The sequence below is a fragment of the Rhincodon typus genome, chromosome 5 (assembly GCF_021869965.1).
Source record: "Rhincodon typus isolate 14 chromosome 5, sRhiTyp1.1, whole genome shotgun sequence".
Lineage (NCBI taxonomy): Eukaryota > Metazoa > Chordata > Chondrichthyes > Orectolobiformes > Rhincodontidae > Rhincodon > Rhincodon typus.
The window spans coordinates 36,053,630-36,068,928 of record NC_063336.1 but is presented as its reverse complement, the minus strand read 5'-3'; the positions used below and the strand labels follow the sequence as shown (position 1 = coordinate 36,068,928).

General features: G+C 40.0%; 1 protein-coding gene across 1 annotated transcript in view; it reads left to right on the top strand.

The window, feature by feature from the left end:
• Positions 1 to 15,299, top strand: part of eya4 (EYA transcriptional coactivator and phosphatase 4) — a 255,425-nt gene that overhangs the window by 43,090 nt on the left and 197,036 nt on the right. The window contains exon 2 of the mRNA XM_048596526.1: positions 9,749 to 9,798. The gene's annotated coding sequence lies outside the window, so the exon portion shown is untranslated. The remainder of the gene's footprint in view (positions 1 to 9,748; positions 9,799 to 15,299) is intronic.

The window sequence follows — 15,299 nt, the reverse complement described above, 5'->3', positions numbered from 1 at the left end:
GTTCTGAGGAAGGGTCACCGGACCCGAAACGTTAACTCTGTTTTCTCCTCCACAGATGCTGCCAGACCTGGTGAGCTTTTCCAGCAACTTAGTTTTCGTTCCTGATTTACAGCGTCCGCAGTTCTTTTGGTTTTTATGAGCTAAGGTTTAAATTTGGTACCAGGCTGTTCAAGCCTGGTCCGCCATTCAGTAAGATCATGGGCTGATCCGATATTCCTCAGGTCCACTTTCCTGCTTTTTCACATAAAGCTTGACTCCCCTACTGATCCATAATCTATCAATCTCAGCCTTAAATATACATAAGGACTCTGCTCAGCTTTAAATATACATAAGGACTCTGCTCACACAGCTGTCTATGGCAAGGAGTTCCAAAGACTCTCACCCTCTGAGAGAAGAAATTCCTCCTTATCCCAGTCTTGAATTGGTACCCCTTCATTCTGAGACTATATCCTCTGGTCCTTGCCTCTCCCACTAACACTCAGGGATTCTCCCAAGCACTTGACTGCAGTCACATGCTTTTCTGGAATTGATGCACTTGATTACAGTTCTAAATGACTTTCTGACCTGCTTTTAATAATAATACCTTCACAGAATGGACCTGCATCTATCCATCCCTATTTTAAATCCAAATCCGAAAATATTATATGCATATACATGCCCCAGACCTCTTTTATCACAGTAGACTGAGACAAAGAACAAAAAACAATAAAGCACAGGAACAGGTCCTTCAGCCCTCCAAGCATGTGTCGACACGTTTTGCCCTTCCCTACTAAAGCTGTCTTCACTTACGGGATCCATGTCCCTCTATTCCCTTCCTATTCATGTACTCGTCCAGGTGCTTCTTGAAAGCTGCTATTGTGTCTGTTTCCACCACCTCCTCGGGCAGCACTTGCCTGGCACTCACCACCCCTTGTGTGAAAAACGTGCCTCGCACATCTCTTTTAAACATTCCCCCTTGCACCATGAACTTATGTCTCCTAGTATTTGACCCTCCAGCCGAGGAAAAAGCCTCATACTTTCCACTCTAACCATGTCATTCATAATCTTATAAACTTCTTTCAGGTCGCCCCTCAACCTCCTGCGTTCCAGTGAAAACAAACCCAGTCTATCCAACCTTTCTTCATAGCTAAAATCCCCCGTACCAGGCAACATCCTGGTGAACCTTTTCTGTACCCTCTCCAAAGCATCCGCATCCTTCTGGTAGTGTGGTGACCAGAACTGTACACAATATTCCAAGTGTAACCTAACTAAAGTTCTGTAAAACTGCAGCATAACTTGTCTATCATGATATTCCATGCCCCTTCCAATGAAGGCAAGCATGCCATTAGCCTTTTTCACTATCTTATCCATCTCCCCTGTCACCTTCAGTGATCTGTGGACCTGCACACCCAGATCTCTTTGCATATCAATACAGTATCCGAGTGTCGTGCAACGGAGTTTGAGTTGAATGTTCATGGAGAAACTGAGTCTCTTGTGAGTGGTCCCTAAAAACACCAGAAAACCATTTTTAAAAATTAAGTCTGCTTGCTGGTTTTTTCTGGCTGCTCTGAGGCTCACACAATTGTGAGTCAAACTTGTGTCAGGGTAAGTGTAATCTTTATTAATTTTACCCATTCAAGGAACACATGTGGTTCACAATGAACTCCAGACCCTATGGTTTGGTACGATAATGAGTGGTGTTGCTTTATCAGAGCTGCTGTCTCTTCGTACTGAGCCCAGTTTAGGTGGACATAAAATGTAGTTGTAGCATAATCTAGATGATAGTAGAGATTTCTCACAACATTTATGTTAAAATTAACACCTTAAAAATTATCTGGCCTTTCATCCATTTATTCTTTATCAGATCTGTCCAGTTGCAAATTAACTTCTCTTGTTTGCTAATGTAGCAATTGGGCTTCTAATTCAGAAGTAATTTATTGCTTATAAAATGTTTTGAACAATTCTGAGGACATGTTTGGGAACTACAAAATAAGTTATTTCTTTCTTACTGTTAACTTCTCTGCCCTGGGAATTCTTGGAGGCTAATGACAGCTACATTGGGAGAATCTTCACAAGCAAACAAAGTAAACAGTTGTGCGCTCGACTTTAAATTTTGGAAAGTCAGATACTTTATTTTTCTTTTGGTTAGGGGAAACATCCGTAGCTTTGGAGGAACAAAGCTTCAGGGATTAAGTTGGACAGTTTTGCAGAAGACTTGACAGATGCTGGATGTATAGTAACCGTTGCTTCTGATGAAAGGAGATGGTTTAGAACTGTTAAGAATAGGTTAGCTCAGTGTAGGCAGTTTAGTTTGAGAATTCCATACCAGAGGTATTTGGTTACAGCCTATAACAGAAGTTATTTGATGCTGAGAAAGAACAAACTTAGTTTTATGAATGAATTGAAGCCATAGTTAAAGTCAAGCCCTCTCGATGCGAAAGAGAAGGGAATTCTCTCTTGTATGAGTACTGAAAAGGAGTGCTTTTGGGATTAATGAGATTGTATTTTACCATGTATTTTGAAGTCTTTAAATTTGCATTATATGTGAATAATTTGGTTCATTCAATTTTATTCTTCTTTTTCTTTTGCATAATACACTTCTGTTTTATCATTAAAACTGAATGTGCAGCATTGTGTGTTTCTATTTCACTGAAGAATCACCTTGTTTAAACCAAAAAAATGTCTGATCTATCAAGCCAGTTTTCAGTCGAACATCTGTCCTGACCAGTGATAAAATCAGCTGGGATTATAACAATATTAGGACATTACACAATTTTAAAGCAGTTTTCTCTTTTTTCATTTGTAAGTGTGAGAGAAGAATCCCCAGCTGTTTATAGAGTCATATAGCCACACAGCATGGAAACAGACTCTTCGGTCCAACCAGTCCATGCTGAACATAATCTCAAACTAAACTAGTCCCACCTGTCAGCTCCTGGTCCATATCCCTCCAAACCTTTTTTATTCACGTATCTATCCAAATGTCTTTTAAACGTTGTAATTGTACCTGTCTCCACTACTTCCTTAGGAAGTTCATTTCACATGCGAACCACTCTCAGTGTAAAAAATTTGCCTCATGTCTTTTTAAAACCTCCCTCCTCTCAGCTTAAAAATGTGTCCCCTCGTCTTGAAATCCCCCATCCTAGGGAAAAGACAACTACCATTAACTCGACCTGTACCTCTCATTATTTTATAACTTCTGTCGGGTCACGTCTCAACCTCCTATGCTCCAGTGAAAAAAGTCTCAGCCTATCCATCCTTTCTTTATAACTCAAACCTTCCATACCGGCAACATCCCGGTAAATCTCCTCTGAACCCTCTCCAGCTTGATAGTATCCTTCCTACAACTGAGCAACCAGAACTGGAGACACTATTCCAAAGAGGCCTCACCAATGTCCTGTACAACCTCAACATGACTTCCCAACTCCTATACTCAAAGGACTGAGCAATGAAGGCATGCATGCCAAACACCTTTTTAACCACCCTGTCTATATGTGACACAAACTTCAAAGAATTATATGCCTTCACCTCTAGGTCCCTCTGTTCTACAACACTACTTAAGGCCTTACCATTAGTTGTACAAGCGCTATCCTTGTTTGTTGTACCAAAATGCAATACCTCGCATTTATCCAGATTGAACTCCATCTGCCTTTTTTCAGCCCATTGACCCATTTGATCAACGTTCCTTTGTAATCTTAGAAAGCCTTCTTTACTGTCTTCTATGCTGCCAATTTTCATGTCATCTGCAAAGTTACTAACCATGCCTTCTATATTCTCATCCAAATCATTTATATAAATGACAAACAAAAGAGGACACAGAACTGATCCCTGTGGAACACCGCTGGTGATAGGCCTCCGGCCAGAAAAGCAATCCTTCACCATTACTCTCTGTCTCCTGCCGTTAAGCCAATTATGTATCCAATTGGCAAGCTCACCCTGAATCCCATGTGACCTAACTTTACCAAATAGTCTACCATGCGGAACCTTGTCAAAGCCTTTACTAAAATCCAAATAAACAACATCTACTGCTCTGCCATCATCGATCTTTTTGGTAACTTCCTCAAAAAACTCAATCAAGTTTGTGAGACACAAATGTCCTCACACGAAACCATGCTGACTATCCCTAATCAATTTTTGCCTCTCTAAATGTCCGTAAATCCTATCTTGTATAATCGCCTCTAACAATTTACCCACAATGGAAGTCAGACTCACAGATGTATAGTTCCCTGGTTTCTCCTTACAACCTTTCTTAAACAAGAGTACACATTAGCCACCCACCAGTCATCAGGCACCTCACCTGTAGTTATAGATGATGCAAATATTTCTGCAAGGGGTCTCATTTCTTAAGAGAAAGCTTGCAGTTTCAATCTTGCAACAAATTTGTATGTACTCAGTGCTTCAATGATTATATCATATCAAATTTAGTGTAAAAAAAAGGGCAATTTGCACCAATACATGAAGGTGCAGGAGGAATAGATTACTTATGACTTGCAAGGTACAAGTATTATTGGGCTAAAGGAAGAAGGATTTTGTAGTGTAAATAGATATCACTAAAAATTGCACCACAGATTAACAAGGCCAAAAGCAAAGCAAATTAAACGCTAGACTTTATTTCTGGAAGGTATAGTGTTGAAAATTAAGATTTATGCTATGCTTGTCTTGAACTTTCGATGACATTTAGTGTATTCAGTGAAGTTCTGGCTGCCAAATTTTAAGCATTGAGAAAAGATGATTTACAAGGGTGATACCAGAAATGTAAGGGTCCATGCACCAGGAAAGGATAAACTGCCTGGGTCTCTTTTCTTTTTTTTAAAAAGGGCTGACCTAGTTGAGATCTTTAAAATTATGAATGGTTTCATACAATTCTCACAGATAAAAGGACAAGTGTTTCCACTTGCAGGGAAGAGGTGACGAGACACCATCAATATATTATAATTATCAAGATATCCAATAGGGAATTCACAAGAACGTCTTTACCCAATAAGTGTAGAGACTATGTAATGTGCAGCCACAGGAAGTGGTTAAAGTAAATGGTATATGAACACACGTGAGAAAGAAGAGAATCAAGGGTTAGAATAATAGTTTAGGAGAGGAATAAAAGGAGGAAGCTTCAATGAAGCATAAGTTTTGGTGTAAACCAGTTGAGCCCAATAGCCTGTTTCTGTGCTGTATCTCCTAAATGTCCTGTGAATTACAGGATAGACATGTTCCAAGGTACAAATAACGAGCAACTTGGACAAAATAGTAATGTGTAGAGAACAATTTTTGCTTAATCAAATTTAAACTTTAAACCATTAATGGCATGTGTTCACTTTACTTTATAGAATCAGACAGTGGAGAATGAGGTCACTCAGCCCATCAGCCCTGTGCCGAGTAGAGGTCCAGGCAGAGTGCAGTTACAATGACCAATTATTGGTTTAGTTACGGTCTCTACTTTGAATTTATCCCTAAGCACAGAAAAGCTAAAGAATAGTGTGAAAAATCCAGTTGACCCTCACATCTGTACCATTCACATAATTGTCCAACCTGTGGATCTTGGGATTATGCTAATGCGCACATTTGAATCATGTAGGAAAAAATATCATCTTTCTTTCTCCCTCTTCCCCTTTTTGCAGTGTTCAAGAGTTTGTTTCTCCCCACAGCCAGCCTAGCTATGTACAGAAAGAACCTGTTTACGAGGGGCAGTAAATGCCAAGATCCAAACTCAGCACTCTCTCTTCAGAAGTACAGCATATTCATTAATTCTGATGAACAAACTACAAAGTTCTAACCGAATTTTATTTTCTTGTAGTGTTTCTGGATTAATTTAAAATGTAGCTTTAATATTTACTTGCTATTTTCTTGCATTGCTGTGTTCTAGTTTATAAGTTTTTAGTCCAAGAAGTCGTGAAAAGAAAACATATTCATAATGTACAGAATGGATTTAATATATTAGAAAATATCGCCTTGCATTTTTCTAAGACTTTTTTTAAAAAAGGTTTTGTTTACTTTATGACATTTTCTGAATTACTAGCGTTTTTTGTGATTTTGACACTTTAATTATAAAACAGTCGAAGTATTTATAACACAGCAGGCCAGGCAGCATCAGAGGAGCAGGAAAGCTGACGTTTCGGGTTGGGACCCTTCTTCAGAAATGGGGCCCTATTTCTGAAGAAGGGTCCTGAACTGAAACATTAGCTTTCCTGCTCCTCTGATGCTGCCTGGCCTGCTGTATCCCTCCGTTTCCACACTGTGTTATCTCTGACTCCAGCATCGGCAGTTTTTACTATCTCAATTATTCTCTTTGTGTACCTTCGATACTTTCCATGGTTTCCTCATACATCATATTATACACATCAGGCTGAAATGCTTACAGACATTACAGAAGACAGGACTATATACCTGAGCATTACAGCATCTTGGCAAATGCTACTTATAAAAATGTGCCTGTGGGGTAGACACTTATTTTCTTGCCATCTCAGATATTTTCTTCTGAATGCTAATTTTGCACTAAGATATACAGTGAATATTGCAATTTCTGTTTTAGTTCATAATCAATTGGTAGACTTTATAAACATGTTGTGGCTTTTAAAATATTCTTAAACTCAGGATATATACAACATCTAATTGGAAAATTTATGCCTGGCATTTATATTCATACTTAACTTGGATTTGTCCAGAACAAATCAGTACAGTTCCAATTCCATTTTATCGTGCATGAAATGTGGTGAATGGATTTCTGTTAACTGGTTAATGTACTTCACAGCTAAGTTAATTTTGACATATCTGCCATGATTGCACTATTACATGAGCAACCCACTCCACCTTTTACATAAGGCTTTCTACACTGTTACTCACCAATGGGATTGGTTTACAGCCACATCCACTTTTAAAGTAAGGATCTACAGGGCTTGTTTGGTCTGGCATGGTAGAGGAAAACTGCTTAGTACCCTAATTTCTTAAACAAGGTATAGTTCTTTACATGTTGGAAATTAAGTACAGGTTACACAAATGTGATCAACATTGTTGCAAGGACTGTGAGAGGAATCTGGATGGTAGGTCTCACTCCTTTGAAATCTTATGTTATTCTCCAGTCAAGTCTATATAACATCTTTGTAGTGGATGGTGTTAAAGGTACTTCTCAATATTAACCCTTTTAGACCTTTGTACCCTTATACAACATGAAGGTGTTTATTAGAAGTGTACATATGTTGTAAATTTGGACTTTATGGTTTATTTTTAGTTTTGAATGTTTCACCAATGCAAACCACTTTTAGTTTTGAAGAAAATTTCTTTGGATTGACATGAACTAATTGGTGATAAGAGAACATTTCAGGGAAAAAACCTCAACTTTCAGACTGGAGGCCTGTAAACAGTGGTGTGCCACAAGAATCGGTGCTGAGGCCACTACTTTTCAACATTTATATAAATGATTTGAGTGTGAACCTATGAGGTATGGTTAGTAAGTTTGCAGATGACACCAAAATTGGAGGTGGAGCGGACAGCGAAGGAGGTTACCTGAGAGTACAACAGGATCTTAAGCAGATGGGCCAATGGGCCGTGAATTGACAGACGGAGTTTAATTTAGATAAATGTGAGGTGCTGCATTTTGGACAGGCAAATCAGGGCAGGACTTATACAGTACGTGGTAAGGTCCTGGGGAGTGTTGCTGAACAAAGAGACCTTGGAGTGCAGGTTCATAGTTCCTTGAAAGCAGAGTCGCAGGTAGACAGGATAGTGAAGAAGGCGTTTGAAATGCTTGCCTTTATTGGTCAGTGCATTGAGTATAGGAGTTGGGAGGCCATGTTGTGGCTATTCAGGACATTGTTTAAGCTGCTATCGGAATACTGCGTGCAATTCTGGTCTCCCTGTTTAAGGAAAGATGTTATGAAACTTGAAATAGTTCAGAAAAGATTTACAAGGATTTTGCCAGGGTCGGAGGGTTTGAGCTATGGGAAGAGCCCAAATAGACTGGTGCTATTTTCCCGGGAGTGTCAGAGGGTGAGGATGACCTTATAGAGGTTTATAAAATCATGAGGGGCATGGAAAGGGCAAAAAGACAAAGTCTTTTCCCCAGGTTGGGGAGTCCAAAGTGAGACAGCATAGGTTTAAGGTGAGAGGGGAAAGATTTAAAAGGGATCTAAGGGGCAACTTTTTTTCACGCAGACGGTATTGCATGTATGGAACGAGCTGCCAGAGGAAGTGTTGGAGGCTGGTACAACTTCAATATTTAAAAGGCATCTGGATAGGTACATGAATTGGAGGGGTTTAGATGGATATGGGCCAGCCAAATGCTGGCAAATGGGACTAGATTTATTTAGGATATCTGGTCGGCATGGACAAATTGAACTGGAGGGTCTGTTTCCATGCTGTATATCTCTATGACTTCATGACTCTAACTACTTTCAATGTCCGACGGTAAAGAAATAAAATGTCAACCACTCAAAATGCTGATGTATGAACATACTAAATTAACAGACAGGAAAAGATTAACTGATCCATCAAGCCTGCTTGATGAAAGCATGTGTTTGGTCATGATGGTCTAACTATATGATGGTAGACAGAGCAGCAAGTTTAAATACTTCATTTGTCTATTTTGCCCCCTCCCCCAACTTACTCCACAGCTGTGAAATCTTCTAGGAGACTCAAAAAACAGTAGAAAGTAGCCAACAAAATCTGAAATTGCTGGAAAAGCTCAGCAGGTCTGGCAGCATCTGTAAAGAGAAATCAGAGCTAACCTTTCACTTCCAGTGACCCTTCTTCAGAAAGTCCTGAAGAATTTATCTGCCAGCCCTGTTGAGCTTTTCCAGTTATTTCTGATTTTATTTCTGATTTTCAGCATCTGCAGTTCTCGATTTTTTTTGTTTAGTAGTAAATAACCCTTCAGAAAGTATCTTTGTGAACAATTGGTGAGGAACAGCTTGTGGTTTGCTATGATGCTGTCCAATGAGCATCCAGCTTGTCAATACTCACAACATGAACACTGAACATTGATGCTGGCCTTGGATGTGTACAAGAAATATGGACATTTTAAAAAGATAATTATTTCCGTTTCTTAAAAAGGCAAATGGAAAAATATTCTCTGTGCTGTAGGCTGAAATGAGAGATGTGCTCGGGAAGAATTTGTGTAATTTCTTTTTTTCCACGGGCACCATTAGCCAGGCCAACAGTAATTGTTCATCCGTAATTTCCTTTGAAACATTTCTGGTGCATTGTTTATGAACAAATTGAGAAGCGCTGTTTCATGGAACTTCGTAAAACTGTATTTACATGTTTGAAGCTACAAGGTTTGAGGACAGAACCGATCTGCTGGTATGTGTGGATGGAATAACGTTCCTATGGTATCACCTTTCAACATGATTAAATTCACAGAGTAACACATCTTAACATCAGACTGTTCCAGTGAAAATGTAGGAAGGAGCAGATAAGAACGAATGGATAACTTGATGCCCCAGTGAACTGTAGACAGTATCATTTCTTCTTCAAACGTTGGTACCTGGTTCTTTGACTTCTTTGTTTCTGGGCAGGACACTGAAAGTAAAAGTGCTTTTCATATTGTAATAAGTCTGGGAAGTGTGATTGACAGCTAGTCCTGTCCAGTTAGCCTAACATACTGCTGCTGTAAAGGTTTAAGAAAGTATTTAACGGAGATAATGGTGAGCAAAAGAGTTGCATCAAGGCATGTATTATGTGTGAGCAGTTCTTTTTCATTAGTGATCTGAGTACTCTGTATGTTTTTGACTAAAGCTGTAGTTAATCAAAGAGAAGTAATTGGTAGCTATTACTCTTGCAGGTGAAGAAAACACAGCCAGATTCAGATGTTACAGAGCCTCAGAACACCAGGTAATTGAACATTCCATGTTTTATGCATTTAAAGTGAACTGTACCATATAATTAATAAATAAAAACTGGTAAATAGTATTAGCATTTCCTGCATAGTTGCTTATGTAGAGGCATCAATTGCTTGAGAAATTGGTTCATTATTAAACTAAAACTGTGATCTATCATTACTTACAACCAAAATGTTTGCAGATGGAATGTTTTAAAGCAAGGCAATTATTAAAATAGAAGTGGGTTCATTGTTGGGAAAATTCTTGGAGTGATATTAGCGAATTCTAGGTTTTAACTCAGCCATTTTGACAATATTAAGAACAGGTATTCAAGCTATAGACGTAATGAGCAATTCGGGGTCCTGTAATTTTAATATTTTTCAAAAACTGTAAATTTTTAAAAGCTAACTTTTGACTTTTCATGGCATGCTAATAAAATTGAAATTTGTCTCTCACAGATGTAAATGAAATGAAATTTCTGTATTGTTTGTTTAATGTTTGAGATGTTCTATTAGGTTTGTGATTTTTCTGCATAGAACAAACAATTGACTAAAACAGTTCTGAAGAAGGGTCACTCAATTCGAAACGTTAACTCTGATTCCTCTCCACAGATGCTGCCAGACCTGCTGAGATTTTCCAGCAATTTCTCGTTCTGTAACTGGCTAAAACATATTAGGCCAAATTATTAAAATCACATGACTGAATGAAGATATAAAACAATAAGGTTTAAGAACAGTCTAATACCACATCTTATCCACAAATGAACGAACTCTAGTGATTGTTAAAATTTGGACCCTTTGCTAATGTAGTCTGATGAATAGTATGCCACTGTTCTCCGTAGTTTCTATCATTTTTGTTCCTTATATTTTACTTGGAATGGTTGCTTGTAAAATTTCTGTCAATTCAGCATCTGGCTGTGATGGAAGTTGATTTTTAAATAAATAAACTTTCAAAAATGTTTTTAGGTTTTACACAAAAAAGTAGCTTTAAATTGACATGTTTTTCGAACTTTCAGCATAAATACAATAGGACATATTTTAAGCGCAGATGTTAATATTGCCGAACTATGCAATTGAATGCAGATAAAAAGCAGTGCAAGCATGGAAATAAAATAGAGGATCAAGCATTGAAATAAAATAGAGGATCTTGTGCTGCAGTTATGGTATCCCTATCTCTGGGCCACAGTCTTGGCTCAAGTCCTGCCTAATCTACAGGTCATGACACGTCCAAACAGGTTGATTTTATTTTTCAAAAATGCAACGGAGCAATCGTTATTCATACATTCTATAATCCAAGCATAGTGTTTGCATACTAGATAAATTACACTGATTCAGTGGAAGTTATTGTTTAATTGTTGGTTTATCCATTGCACAACATAATGAGTATACTCAATTCAAAATCTTCAAAATTTGCTGTAATGTGCTACTAGCTTCACAAATTTACATAATAAATTTTAAATTTAGATTCAGTTGCAGAGTGAACGGCAAAGTGAGTTGAGATATTAGTTTTACTACTCGACTGTCTTTGTGGGAGCGGTATTCAGGATTCCTGATCCAAACAAACCAGTTCATTTATTGATCCTCAGCCTATAACGACCCTTCTCTTATTACATATATGCATTTGAAAATTGCTGCTGATATAGAGAATATGCAGCAGAGCAATTTTAATGGGTTGAGTATTGCGGATTTATTGCATTCTGTTCAAAGTAAATTTTATTCCACTTAACCTTTAGAATGCTAATGAAAGCATTTGGTATGTTAATTGAAAAGCAAAGCACCAGAAGTGACTAAATCATCCCTGGGTGGTTCAATTCAGTGAACTTCACAGAATTGTTATAGCATAGATGAGGCTTCTGTCCAGGTTCTCTGAAGTAGCAGTTTACCCAGTCCAACTCCCTGCTTTTTCCTGTAACCTTCATCCAAGGAAACTTCAGGCTGAATGTAATGCGTAGGCCATTTTAAAGGACGTTTTAAAAGTCTATCACTTTGACATTGGTCTGGAGTCACATGACCAGGTGAGAACGGCAGATTTCCTTCCCTAATGGACATTAGTGAACTTTTATGACAATTGGTGATAGTTTCATGACATCATTATTGAGACAGAATGCCAGAATTATTAACTGATCATCAGTTCACCAGCCACCGTGGCGGGATTGAATCCATCTCCCCAGAGTATTAGTTTGGGCCTCTGAATTAGTAGGCCTCTGACCGGGTCCTAAATGATATTGCCAAAAGACTGAGTCTACAGCAGGTGGTTAGGAAACCAACAAAATGGCAAACATACTTGGCCTGCACAGATGCATCTATCCATGACAGTATCCAGTAGAGACAAGGTTGCTCCTTCACATTAAAAATATATTGTGTTGCATGGCATTATCACCATGCTAAGTGTCATAAACTTTGAACAGATCGAGCAATTCAAAACTGGACATCCATGAGGTGTTGTGGGCCAACAGCAGCAGAATTTCTTTTATTCATTCATGGGATGAGGACGTGGCTGGCCAGGCCAGCATTTACTGCCCATACCTAATTGGCCAGAGGGCAGTTAAGAGTCAACCACATTGCCTTGGGCCTGGAGTCACATGTAGATCAGACCAGGAAAGGATGGCAGATTTCCTTCCCAGAAGGATATTAGAGAACAAGATGGGTTTTTCCAACAATTGACAATGGAATTATGTTCATCATTAGACTCTTAATTCCAGATTTTTTTCATTGAATTTAACTTCCACCATGTGTAATGGTGGGATTCAAACCTGAGTCCTCAGAATATTACCTGGGTCTCTGGATTAATAGTCCAGCGATAATACTACTAGGCCACTGCCTCCCCCATTATAATCCAATTATTCTCCCACACAATCAGCAACCTCATGGCCTGGAGTATTCCCCACTCTACCATTATCTTCAGGCTAGGGGAATCAACCTTGGTTCAATGAAGAGTGCAGTAGGGCATGACAAGAGTAGCACCAGGCATGCCTAACAGTGAGGTGTCAACCCGATGAAGCTGCAAAGCAGAACTACTTATGTGCCAAACAGCATAAGCAGCAAGATTTCATAACCAACAGATCAGATCTAAGTCCTGTAGTCCTGCCACCTCCAGTCATGAATGGTGATGAATAAATGAACTCACTGATGGAGGAAGCTCCACAAATATCCCCATCCCCCAGTACATTAAAGCAAAAAATAAGGCTAAAGCATTCACAGCAATCTTTAGCCAGAAGTACTGAGTCGATGATCCATTTTGGCTCCTCCAGAGGTCCCCAACTTCAGACATGACAGTCTTCAGCCAATTCAATTCACTCGATATGAAATTAAGAAATGACAGGAGGCACTGGAAATGACAAAGGTGCTGGATCTTGACAACATTCTAGCAATAGTACTGAGGACTTGTGTTTCAGAACATGCCACAGAAATCTGATCCAAACATCTTACATCTACACAAAAAATAGGACAAATCTTACCCGGCCAATTACCATCCCATCAGTCTACTCTCAGTGAAGGGAGGGAAGGTGTCATCAACAGTGCTATCAAGCAGCAACTGCTCAGTGATGGTAAGTTTGGGTTCCACCAGGGCCACTCAGCTCCTGACCTCATTACAGCCTTGGTTCAAACATGGATAAAAGAATTGAATTCCAGAGATGAGGTGAAAGTGACTGCCCTTGACATCAAGGTTGTATTTGACTAAGTGTGGTGTCAAGGAGCCCTAGAAAAACTGGAATCAATGGGAATTGGGGGAGGGGGGAGTCTCTCGGCTGGTTGGAGTCCTCAAAGAATTCTAACAGATTTGACCTCCCATTGGCGAAGCCATGCTGACTCTGCCCCATTTTTGATTGTTAATAATGGACTGTAAAGTCCAGCAACTGGAGCCAGGCTAACTGACCTATAGTTTCCTGTCTTCTGCCTCCCACCCTTCTTAAAGGAGGGTGAAATATGAGCCATTTTCCAGTCCTTCGGGACTCTCCCTGACTCCAGTGATTGAAAAAGATCACTACCAATGCTTCCACAATCTCCTCAGCTATCTCCTTTAGAACTCTGGGATGTAGTCCACCTGGTCCAAATGATTTATCCACCTTCAGACCTTTCAACCTCACATCCTTAGTAATGGCTATTACATTCACCTCTGACCCATGACTCTCTTTAAATTCTGGTATGCTGCTAGCGTCTTTCGCTGTAAAAACTGATGTAAAGTACCCATTCAGTTCCTCCACCGCTTCTTTGTTTCCATTACTACTTTCCCAGCCTCATTTTCCAGTGGCCAATGTCCACTCTTGCCTCTCTCTTATCTTTTAGTTGTCTAAAAAAGATTTTGCAATCTTCGTTTCTTCTACTAGCTAGCTAAATCTCATATTTCATCCTCTCCCCACTTATTGCTTTTTAGTTATCCTCTGCTGGTTTTTCAAGGCTTCCCAATCCTCTGGCTTCCTCCAATCTTCACCACATTGTATACTTTTCCTTTTGCTTTAATGCTGTCCCTAACTTCCCTCATCAGCCATGGTTGCCTCATCCTCCCCTTGGTATGTTTCTTCTTCCTTGGGATGAATTTTGGCTGTGGCCCCCAAATTATTCCCAGAAACCCCTGTCATTACTGCTCTACCATTTTCCCTGGCCAGCTTTTTCCTCATGTCTTTGTAGTTACCTTTACTCAATTGTATTACCATTACATCTGATTCACTCTTCCTTGTCTCAAACTGCAAAGTGAATTCCATCATGTTATAGTCACTGCTCTCTTGGGGTTCCTTCATGTTAAGCTCCCTAATCAAGTCTGCCTCATTACACATGACCAAATCCAGAATTGCCTGTTCCCTAGTGGGTTCTACTACAGCTGCTCCAACAAAACCATCTCACAGACCTTCCACAAATTCCTTTTCTTGAGATGCACTGTCAACCTGACTTTCCCAGTCCACCTGCATATTGAAGTCCCCCCTGATTATTGTAATAGTGCCTTTCTTACATGCCTTTTCTATCTCCTGATTTATTTTCTTCCCCACATCCTGACTACTGCTGGGAGGCCCGTTCACAGCTCCAATCAGGCAGTGGTCGAGAACGCCCTCAACCGTGTCTCCCACATCTCCCGCAACTCATCCCTCACACCCCGTCCATGCAATAAGAACCAAAAAAGAATCCCCCTCGTCCTCACGTACCACCCCACCAACCTCCGGATCCAACGCATCATCCTCCGACACTTCCGCCATCTGCAGTCCGACCCCACCACCAAAGACATCTTTCCCTCCCCACCCTTATCTGCCTTCCGGAGGGACCACTCTCTCCATGACTCCCTTGTCCGCTCCACACTCCCCTCCAGCTCCACCACACCCGGCACTTTTCCCTGCAACCGCAGGAAGTGCTACACCTGCCCCCATACCTCCTCCCTCACCCCCATCTCAGGCCCCAAGAAGACTTTCCACATCAAGCAGATGTTCACCTGCACATCTGCCAATGTGGTATACTGCATCCGCTGTACCCGGTGTGGCCTCCTCTACATCGGGGAAACCAAGCGGAGGCTCGGGGACCGCTTTGC